The sequence below is a fragment of the Felis catus genome, chromosome C1 (assembly GCF_018350175.1).
Source record: "Felis catus isolate Fca126 chromosome C1, F.catus_Fca126_mat1.0, whole genome shotgun sequence".
Taxonomy (NCBI): domain Eukaryota; kingdom Metazoa; phylum Chordata; class Mammalia; order Carnivora; family Felidae; genus Felis; species Felis catus.
Genome location: NC_058375.1, coordinates 22,681,280 through 22,691,300, shown reverse-complemented (window position 1 = coordinate 22,691,300; position 10,021 = coordinate 22,681,280). Strand labels below are relative to the sequence as shown.

The window sequence follows — 10,021 nt, the reverse complement described above, 5'->3', positions numbered from 1 at the left end:
GGGTGTGCAGGGACCCTCGGGCCCTGGGTGCTGCCAGGCGGTGATCTCCCTCCTGAGGTCAGCTGGCTGCCTGGCTCTGGACCCCTGTGACCATAGGGAGAGGGGGTTGGAGGGACTCCGGTGTCTCCGATGCCAGAGTGCAAGGATGCAGCCAGAACTACTGAGACACCAGGACCTGGACCAGGGACAGGGGCCCCTCTGACCAGAATGCAGTCTCTCTCTCTCTCTCTCTCTCTCTCTCTCTCTCTGGTTGACTCCCTCTCCCCATAGGACCCCCACTCCCGAGCCTTCTCACTACCCCACACGCTTCAACTTTATTCACCATCAGCTCTGATGACCCGCGGACCCAGCCAGCCCTTTTCCTCAGGCTCTCAAAGCACAAATGGGGCTGCTGGGGAAACGGAGGCAGGGAGCGCCCCCGGCATCCTCACCGTGACCTCTCTCCGGTGCCATCTGTGCAGGACCTGCTCTTTACCAGACACGATGTCACATCTTAGTCAAACATCATCCACCAGCCGGTTCCTGGATTCCCATTTTATAGACGAGAGACCTGAGGCTCACTGCTTCCCATCCCCCACGCTCTCAGATGCTGTCTCGTCCTTTGCCAATATCCGTGCTGGGTTGGCTTGGTCGGGTCCTCTGTCGTCTCCGGGCCTCAGTTTCCCACTCTGTAAAATGGGGAAGGCAGAGAGAGCTACCAGGCCCCTTTCAGCTGTGACCCCTGGGAGTCACCTTGCCCCATTTGGCAACAGCCGGCTGCCTCAGCCACGCTTGTGATCTGTGCCCTTCCCTCCCCGTGATTCGTTTGCTGTGTGGGGCCCTTGGAGAAGCCCCTGAGTAAATATTAATAATGCAGAGTTGCCTTCATGTCTGAGAAAGCAGATGAATCATTTCCTGCTTCCCTCCCGGGCTCCGGATTGTAGCTGAGGGTTTGTTGGATCTTTGGAGCAGTTGCCAAGAGACCTGGGCTGATGGGGTCTCATTGCTGGGGCAGAGCCAGGAAACAGCTAACCCCCCGCTGCCTCGCGGCCTGAATGCCACTGTTCCAAAGCCAAGTCTGCACCAGAGGCTCTGTGCACAGTCCTGACCCTGCCCCGGCCTGGCTCTGAGGCTCGCCCAGCCTCCCCTGGAAGATCCCGGGGTCCACCTGGCAGGGACGGAGGAGCAGGGGGCAGGGTGTGGAGGGCCTGGTCCTCACCCCCCACTGAGCCCTGCCGGTACTCATCTTCCCGGAGCTCATGCTGGTCATCACGCCCTGTGTCACACCCTGGGACGCATCTGGGTCCCCACCCCGTGTGGATGCCCTGAGCACAGGGCCCTTCCAGGGGTCAGCCAGCCTCTCCAGAGCGGGCTGGTGCTTCTGAGAGCTTTTGTCCAGCTCCTGGTGACCCCCTCCCAGCCCTCTTCCCCTACAGGGGACCTCCCAGAAGGCACACTTGTAGGTCCAGCTGGAGCCAGTGACGCCAAAGAGGATAGAGGAGAACTGATCCAAGTTGGACCAGGTGGGTTCTCTCTCCCGGAAATGGGGGGGGGGGGGACTGAGGGAATGTGGTTCCATCTGGGATGTTCTCTCCACTGGAGATGTGGGCGGCCATCCTCTGTTGGACGCAGCAGGCATGTTCCCGTGTCGTTATTAGCGCTCCCCTTGTCTACCTAAGTCAGTTTGAGTTGATTCCTGCCCCGACCAGCAACGTCCGGGCCAGCCTGCCTCTCTGCTCCATTAGTTCCCTCAGGTCTCTCTTGAGGTCCACCAGGTGGGCCTTTCTAGCCCCTCATTTCACAGGTAACAAAACCCACAGGGAGTGAGCTCAGATCACTAGCGTAGGGTTGCCGGAGCAGCATGGGAGCTTCCCCACGGCCCCAGGAAAGTCTCGTCTCTGCAGACCTACACGGAGCAAATGGGTTGGAACTAGAGGTCCACGGGGACTCGCTGGGGCCGCTCCTGCCAGAACCCGCCAACCCCCCCCCCGCCTCCCCCCGGGGAGAAGGGTCACCACACCAGCGGACAGTGGGAGCTGCCTGAGTCCCCGGGACAGCCCCGATCCGAGGGGGTGCCCCGTCCGTCGCTGTTGGAACAGGACGGGACTCCGGCAGCCTGGCCCTCCCGCTGGAGATTTGGATGATCTGAGATCAAGGAAATCTCAGAGCCACCCGTTACTGCTACCGTCAGGCCACAGATGACTGGCTGGTGGCTGTAGCCTGCGCCCAGTACAATGACCTAAGTGACCTTCTGGTTTGGTCCCCTAGATGGGCCGGCGGATTATTTCCAGGGCCAGGGCTCCCTCTCAGACTTGACATCCACCCCCATTACCCTCTGCTGCCCTTGGGGAGAGTGACCCCAGGGCTCTGAGATAAAGCTACTTAAAACGAGGGCACAGGTGGGCACAGGCTTCCCGCAGTGACACCGTCACACTGTGGGCAGCAGCTGTCTCCACAGGACTGAAGACAACCTTCAAAGTCAAGGGCAGAAGCAATGGAGACCCCATCCTCCCCAAAGCCCTTCCTTAAACTGCTGAGGGAACAATATTCCAGAACGGGGGTAGAGACCGGCCCAGGTCTCCCGGTGCCATTAAGTGGCCCCACGTGTCATTAAGAGTCCACAGAAGCCACAGCGGGCGTTATGTGAAGCTCGGGGGTACATGGGCAAGTCAAGCAGACGTGGCCTCTATCCCCATGGCATTCACAACTGAAGATGGGAGAGAGGCCACCAATTTTCCGTGCACTGTGGAGCGCCACGGGGACTGGGCAGTCTGGAAGTCAGGGAGGGCTTCCCAGGGGAGGAAGAGGAGCAGGAGGAGAGAGCTTGGGTGTGCTCGCGTCTCCACATGCAGGGGAGTGGCTGTTCCGGGGGGGAGAGGGTGCAGCGTGAGGGCTATTTGGGGATGCTGGAGCACAGTGAGGAGAGCCGGGGGGGCACACGGGGCCGGGGGAGGGGCTTGACTCACATCCAGGACCCTGGACTCTAACTCCAGGTCGCCTCCCTCCCCAGGGGTGGCCATTTCTGGAAGGTGGGCCCCCACCCAACCCAAGAGAGGTGACACAGGTTAGGCACTCAGGTTGCTGAAGGGACACAGAGCAAACGAGGAGGTGGTTGGTCACTTGTTGTTTGCAAAGCTCTTCTCACACCTGCCCTTTCCCTGCGTCCCGAGCACTGTCCCCACTGCGCAGATAAGGAAACTGAGGCACTGTAGAGGGACTAAGGCCTCCTAACTGGTGGGGGGAGAAGACAGATTTGAGTCTAAGTCTGTTTAATTCCCCATTCGCATCTCCCCACTCCCCAGACCGCCAGGCAGGATTTTAAGTGGGGTGAACTGGGGAGGGTGTCCCGCAGGATGTGAGTTTTAATCCGGTTTGGGGAAACAGAAAGGAACAGAGATCCGATGGCAGGGAAGGTGGGGGAGAGGAAAGGCCGGTGTAGGGCCTGAGGCAGGGGGGGTCTCTGCAGGTGCGGTCAACTTAGCAAAAGGATCAACAGTACTGCATTTAGTTGGTGACCTAAAGGTGCCTGGACTTGGCTAATGCCTGAGATGTGTCACCTCACTGACCCCACAGATGCCCTGTGACCTGGCACTATCACAGCCAGTTAGTGGTAGAGTCAGGATCACACCCAGGTCCCCCCGAACAGAACCCAAGGGCTCGCCACCACACCCCAGAAGGAGCTTCCGCTGCCCGAATGTCTCCCTGGCTGTGTGACCCCCGACAAGTTGCTTACCTTCTCTGGGCCTCTGTTTCTTCATCTGCAGAGCAAGGATGATAATGCCGATGAAGCATGAAGAAGACATTGTTGTGCGTCCAAATCCTTCTTAGGAAAAGTATATTTGGCTAAAAAGAGAAATCCGCGGAGTGACGAGAGCCAGTAACGCAAGGGTATGGAGCCGGCAGGTGCCGAGACTTTCTAGAGGGAAGCGGGTGAAAGTAGTCTGCAAGAGATAAGGAGGTCTGCCTCTTCCAGGGAAGGGGGGTGTGGACTCAGGGGAGAACAGCCAGTGAGGTGATAGCGTCTCCCCACAAATATGCCATAAAGCTAATAAATTCAGAAACGCTTGGTGTGGGTGGATATTTTAGAAACCAGTGACGGAGCTGAGCTTTTGCACTTGAAATAACCCAGAACGAAAGAGACCGAGCCGGGCGGACAGAGGAGCCCAAACACGGGAGAAGTCCTGGGACTCAGGACCGCCGGTGGCCCCAGACTGTCCGGGACTAGTCGTACTCGGTTCTCGCAGGGACGAGGGCACCCCGGCTGGCACCTGCTTACCCTGACCTTGGTAGTCATGCCTGCCTGCTTGCCGGCCCCCCCAACCCTCCCAAAGTCACACATTCCTGCTTCTTCGCATGTCAAGCCTCCCGTTGCCCCTTGGGTTCCATCTTCGACTGCCCTGCGGCCATTCTCGCTGCACCCGCCACCGCTTCCTGACTTGTCAAGGTCACCGGCAAGCCTCACGCTGCCTCGTCTCAGGACCACGTCTCTGCCGGGAGGTACGTGCCACGGGGAACCACAGCGCCTCCTTCTGGAAACCCTATGACTCCGTGACACCGGCCTGCCTGCCCTCCCATCTGTCCGGCTCACCTGCCTCAGTGTCCCTTGCTGAATTCCCACCCTGGCCCCCGAGGACTCAGGCCACTTCTTCTTGGATGGGAGACACCTCTTTCCTCTCCAGAGCTCATCAGCCGCCGTGGCTATTTTTAACAGTTTCATTGAGATATAATTGACATAGGATAAACTGAACATATTTCAAGCGACATATTTAAAGACATAATTAAAGTGATGATTTGAGAAGTCTTGACATATGTATGCATTCGTGAGACCGGCACCACAATCAGGATAATGAAAGTAGCCATCATCCCCCCAATTTCCCTCCTGCTTCTTTGTCATGTACTCCAAAAGCCCGCCCCCTCCTCCCCAGGCAACCACAGGTCTGCTTTCTGTCACTACAAAAGTTAACTTACATTTTCTAGAATGTTAGGTCAATGGAATCAAAGGGGACATTCTCTCTCTCTCTCTGTCTCTCGGTTTTGCCTGGTTTCTTTCACTTAGCCCCGTTCTTTTTAGACTCATTCATTCTCATGTGTATATCAAGAGTTCATTCATTTTTAAAATGGAGTAGTATTCTATTGCATGGGTCTACAATTCATCTGGCCATGTTTCTGTCGATGGACATTTCAGTGGCTTTGTTTCAAGCGATTACAAATAAAACAGCTATGAACATTCACGTAGGAGTGTTTGTATGGACATATGTTTTCACTTCTCTTCGGTAAATACCTAGGAAGGGCATGGCTGGGTCTTACGTTATGCATACGTCTTACTTTACAGGGAAAAAAGAACAAAAGCCTGCCCGCTTTTCCAAAGTGACTGTAACATTCTACACTCCAGCAGAGCGCAGGAGAATTCCATTTCTTCCACAGCCTCACCAACACTTGGTTTGGTCAGTTTTTTTCTTATTTTTGGGTGAGTGGTGTTGGGATCTCCCTGTGGCTTTGACATACAGAGCCCTCACCATCAAGGACAGCAAAGCGTTTTGCAAGTACTTGTTTCCCACCCATATAGGTTGTTTGGTGAAGGGTCTGTTCAACTCTTTTTCCATTTTTTAACATCAAGTTGCTCGTTTTTTGTTTTGTTTTTTTTTGTTTTTTTTTGTTTTTTTTGTTTTTTTTTTTTTTTACTATTGAGTTACCAGAGTCCTCTAAATATACGGCAGGCAACTGCTTATTGTATCAGCAAAGATTTTCTCTGGCTTGTCTTCTCATTCCCCTAACAGTGCCTTTTGAAGAGCAGAACTTCTAAATATTTATGAAACCCCATGTATCAATTTGTTCTTTTATGGATTGCGTTCTTGGCATGCTGTCTAAGAAATCTCTGCCTGACCCCGGGTCGCAGAGATACTCTCCTATGATTTCCCCCAGAAGTTTATAGTTTGATAGTTTTGTAGTTATAGTTTCTGTTTGGATGTATAATTCACTTGATGTTCTGTATACGGATCGAATTTCAAAAATTCATCTCGAGATCAATGTGGAAAGAATTAACATCTCAACCATATTGAGGCTTCTGCGTCACGAACACGGTATATCCCTGTATTTCTTGGGTTTTTCATTTCTCTCAGCAATGTTTTGTACAGGGGGCAGGTTGTACACACCATTTGCCAGGTTTATTCCTGAGTACGTTATATTTCTCGATGGTATTGTAGAGGGTATGGTTTCATTAATTTCAATTTTGATCGTTCGTTGCTAGTATATAGAAAGACAATTGATTTTTGTACATTCGTTTTGTATCACACAACCTTGCTGCACACACTATTTCTAGTAGCTATTTTTTTTATAGATTCCATCAGATTTTCTAAGTAGGTGATCACGTCACCTGCAAGAAAAGTCAGTTTTACTTTTTTGTTAGCAACCTGAGTGCATCTTTCTTCCTTTCTTTCTTTCTCTCTCTCTTTCTTTCTCTCTCTCTTTCTTTCTCTCTTTCTTTCTTTCTTTCTTTTTCTTTCTTTCTTTTTTCTTTCTTTCTTTCTTTCTTTTCTTTCTTCTTTCTTTCTTTCTTTCTTTCTTTCTTTCTTTCTTTCTTTCTTTCTTTCCTCCTTTCTTTCAAATAGTGCTGTGCCAGCTGGAACTTCCAGAATAATGTTGAATAGAAGTGGTGGGAGTAGGCATCCTACTCTTGTGCCTTGATCCTAATGTAACAGCATTCAATCTTTTGCCCTGATGCACAACGTTAGGTCTAGGATTGTCGTAGACACCCTGTCCCTGTGTCAGGCCGAGGACGTTTCCTTCTGGCCCTACTTTGCCGACACTCATCACCAGGAATGGAGATTGGATTTTGTCAAATGCTTTTTTGGCATCTGTTGAGTTGGTCAGAGGATCTTTCCTTCTTCACTTGTCAATATAATGAACTTACTTTCTTCATTTTTTTAATGTCAAACCAGTCTTGCATCCGTGGGATAACCCCACTGGGTCATGATCAGCATCTTTTCTTTTTTATGTATCATTGGATTTTATGTGATAAAACAATGTTTAGAATTTTTACATCGTGTTCTTGAGGGCTCTCGGCTTGTAGATGTCCATTCTCGTAATGTCGTTGTCAGGTTTTGGTATCAGGATGATGCCAGCCTCGTAAAACAAGTTTGGGAGGCACCATTCATAGAATCGTAGAGTTGATATTGTTTCTACAGAACTCGTATTATTTCTTCCTTACATGTTTGATCGGATTTACCAGGGAAGTTGTGTGGTCCTGGAGTTTTCTTTACAGGAAGGCTCGTGGTTAAAATTCAACCTCTTGACGAGATAAAGGGAGGGCTATGGAAGTGTATCTGTTTCTTCTTGAGTAAGCGTTGGTAGGTTGAGTCTTTCGAGGAATTCGACCATTCATATGATGTTGCCAAATGTACTGTGAAAACACTGTCACTACTATCCCCTTATGATCCTTTGAATATCCGTAGAAGAGTGATTTCACCCCTCTTATTATTGATACAGTGACTTGTCTTTTCTCTCTTTTTCTAACTGATCACTCTGGGTGTATATATATATATATATATATATATATATATATATGTCATGTGGTTGATCTTCTCAGACCATCAGCTTTTGGTTTGATGATTTTCTCTATTTTCCTGTTTTCGGTTTCACTAATATCAGCTCTTCGCTTTATTATTTCCTTTGAATGTACTATTCTTTTTTTTTTAACATTTATTTATTTTTTTTGAGAGACAGAGCATGAGCAGGGGAGGGGCAGAGAGAGAGGGAGACCCAGAATCCGAAGCAGGCTCCAGGCTCTGAGCTGTCAGCAAAGAGCCCGACGCGGGGCTCGAACTCACGGGCCGTGAGATCATGACCTGAGCCGAAGTCGGAAGCTCAACCCACTGAGGTGCCGCTGAATTTGCTATTCTTTTTCTAGTTTCTTAAGGTGGGATGTGAGGTCATTTATTTGAAACCTCCCTTCTTGTCTCACGTCGGCGTCCAGTGCTGTTCAGTTCCCTCTAGTTGTTTCTGTTGCATCCCATACATATTGACACGTTACATGTTCATCTTCGTTCGGGTCAAAGTACTTTCTTGGGGCCTTGTCAGCTCCCATGGTCCCCGAGTCCAGGCACGGAACTGAGACCAGAACTGGCCATGAGACTGTGGCCTGTCACTTACTAATGAGCGAGTCTGAAGATGTCAGTTTCCCCCGCTGATCCCATGACTGACTCCCGATGGTCCTTCCACTGGGACAGCTCCACTCTGTCTGGGCTCTGATTGGGCTCAATCTTATCCCCTGATTTCCTGGCTGAAATACCAGACCCCACCCCCCACCCCCACCCCCAACCTTGCCCGAGAGCTAGGTACCTCACTCATGGTCAAGGCCAAGGTGGACCTAGAAGCCCCGCCTCCGGATGCCCGGTGGAGAGGCCTTTAGCACCCCAAGTGACAGTTTGCTCAACACAGCTGACCGGTCAGTTCCCTCACGCCAGGCCCAGTGATAAGTTCCCCAAGTGTATTTTCTCTTTGAATCCTGATAGCTGCCCTGTGAAGCGGTACAGTTCTTACCGTTATTTTGCACAGGTTCAAGTCAAGGCTCAGAGATTGGCTGTTTCCTGCTCTGGAGGACGCAGGAAAGCGTGAGCTCACGTCTGGATCTGTGTGACCCAGGCTGGCTCTCCACCGCGAAGCCGTTCTGCATCTCTCCCTTCATCGCCAGCGGCAACGTGCCCTTCCTGACCCGGGGCGTGGGGACACAGCCGCGGTGAGTAGGACCAGAGCAGCAGGATGTGGAGGGGCGGGAGGACGGCTAAGAGGAGGGAGGAGAGCCAGCGAGAGGGAGATGCTTTCTGATTGTGAAAAAGTCTTCTGACCTTTCCGTGTTCATTCAACGAAGTCAAAAAGGGTTGAACTTTGGTGCACTGCCTTTAAGTATAAATGCAGATTAATGAGGAAAAATCGGCTTTGCTGAGCTTGGAAATCATGGAGATCAAATTGAGCATGATATTAAGTTTGATAATGCCAACCCACGGGGCTGTAGCCGGAACCCGTGAGTGAGTCCTGTGGGCTCCCGGCCACGTCCTCAGATCCCACAAAGGAACAGGAGGCTCCCTGCATTCAAGGTGAACCGTGGGGGCGGGGCGGGCGGGACCTGGTGAACTTGGGCAGCACTTATGATCCGGCCGAACTGAGACACGCACTGTGCAGGTGGCAGGTTAGCGGGGTCTCAGCAAGGCGGGGGGCGGGACGAGGTGGCTCCACTTTGGCTCTGCGACCAGGACAACTTGTTCGAATCCCAGTGACTCCAAAACCCGGGCCTACGTGTCTGGTCTCTCTGAGCCACAGTTTCCATACCTCTGTCGTGGGCCTCACCTCTCCCGCCATGAAGGGTAGTAAGGAGGGTTAAGTGAGAGAACGTACATTAGTCGGTGAGTCTTTATGGATGTGAATCATGGAAACATCGGGCAGGAAGCAGGCTGGAAGGCCGCTGGCCCCTGACCCACCGTTCACGACTCACTAACACCCATGAGTGTGGCTAAAGCCAGGGAAAGCCACCTAGGAAGTCATAGGTCAGTGGCCCGAAACTCGGGTGGGCAGGATGTGAGCGGGACTCTGTGCCTCACCCGCTGTGCAGCCTCAAGCAGCTCACTAGGCCTCTCTGAACTTCAGATTCTATATCTGTGTACAGTTGTTTTTTTAAGTTTATTTTTTTTGAAAGAGAGAGAGAAAGCAGAAGTCGGGGAGGGGCAGAGAGAGAGAGGGAGAGAGAGAATCCCAAGCAGGCTCAGCACTATCAGTGTGGAGCCTGACACGGGGCCCGAACCCATGAACCGTGAGATCACGACCTGTGCCGAAGTTGGATGCTTAACCGAATGCACCACTGGATTCCAAGAGGCAGAAACCCAAAAGTCTGCCCTGTTCAGGCAGCCTTACAAAACCGGTTGGATCAAACCTGGACCGTGTGACTTCCGGCAGGTGACCTCCTTCTCTGAGCCTCCGTTTCCTCACCTGTAACATGGAACCGATTGTGCCTCGTGTTGCTGAGGAAGTGTGAAAACCCAGACTCTCGTCC

At 51.8% G+C, this 10,021-nt stretch overlaps 2 long non-coding RNA genes across 2 annotated transcripts; one reads left to right on the top strand and one right to left on the bottom strand.

Moving 5' to 3' along the window:
* Nucleotides 1-519: 519 nt before the first annotated feature.
* LOC123379541 lies at nucleotides 520-4,357 on the bottom strand. The gene is made up of 2 exons (XR_006584105.1): nucleotides 3,713-4,357; nucleotides 520-668 (listed from the first exon to the last, which is right to left on the bottom strand). It is a non-coding gene; the product is annotated as an uncharacterized LOC123379541 (long non-coding RNA).
* Nucleotides 1,237-4,477, top strand: LOC109503083. The gene is made up of 3 exons (XR_002161972.2): nucleotides 1,237-1,502; nucleotides 3,744-3,867; nucleotides 4,341-4,477. It is a non-coding gene; the product is annotated as an uncharacterized LOC109503083 (long non-coding RNA).
* The last annotated feature ends 5,544 nt before the right edge of the window (nucleotides 4,478-10,021 follow it).